Genomic DNA, 828 nt, shown 5'->3' with positions numbered 1-828 from the left:
TTTCTAACTAATTGGGCAATGGAGGCATAGAATTTCATTGTTTATATATACCACATATTCATAATCCATTTATCTTCTGCGGTCCATTGCGGTGAGCTCCATATCTTAGCTATCGTAAATAATGCTGCAGTAAACATAGCTGTGCTGGTAGGTTTAGTATGGTCTTGCTTATGACCATTTGGGTAAATCCCAAAAAGTTTGATTGCTCAGTCATAGGGGAGCTTTATATGGAATCTTTTGAGAAGCCCCCATACTGCTTTCCAAAGTTGTTGAACAAGTTCACACTCCCACCAAGAATGAAGTAGGGTTTCCTTGTGGCCAAATCCTCTCCAGCATCTGTACTTGTAAAAATATGGAAGGATTCAATAATTTGCATGTGAACCTTGCGCAGGGCCATGCTAATCCTCTCTGTATTGCTCCAATTTTAGTGTATGTGCTGCTGAATTGAGCACAGAACATTTTTTATATATAAAGTATAATTGGTTTTCTTAATCTTGACAATTCAAAAAAAAGTAACTTTAGAAGAATTCCCATGAAATTTTAGAACCATGTATTTCTTATACAAGCACACAATTAAGAATAGTCAAGATTGGCATGTCAAAACCAAGATAATTCCAGATATTTGTTGTTCAAGAGATGTTTAGGAGGAGGAATTCAATTATTCTGTACAAGGCACCAGTCATAATGAACACTGCAGCAAGTGTTAAAGTTTGTTAAATGTTTTAATGTTTTAAATGTATTTAATTTTGATAATTTGCTTATATATGCCAAAATTAGGACTGTATGTCAGGACATACAACTTTTCTATAAAGTATTTAAGATTTATGG

The 828-nt window shown here is 34.2% G+C and overlaps 1 non-coding gene across 1 annotated transcript; it reads right to left on the bottom strand.

The window, feature by feature from the left end:
* Window positions 1-346: 346 nt before the first annotated feature.
* Window positions 347-452, bottom strand: LOC122104129. Its single transcript, XR_006146885.1, has one exon. It is a non-coding gene; the product is annotated as a U6 spliceosomal RNA (small nuclear RNA).
* Between the last annotated feature and the right edge of the window lie 376 nt (window positions 453-828).

Source organism: Dipodomys spectabilis, unplaced genomic scaffold, assembly GCF_019054845.1.
Source record: "Dipodomys spectabilis isolate Male_0828 unplaced genomic scaffold, ASM1905484v1 ptg000022l, whole genome shotgun sequence".
NCBI classification, from domain to species: Eukaryota; Metazoa; Chordata; class Mammalia; order Rodentia; family Heteromyidae; genus Dipodomys; species Dipodomys spectabilis.
The sequence above is the reverse complement of the archived record's forward strand: the minus strand, read 5'-3'. Positions and strand labels throughout refer to the sequence as shown.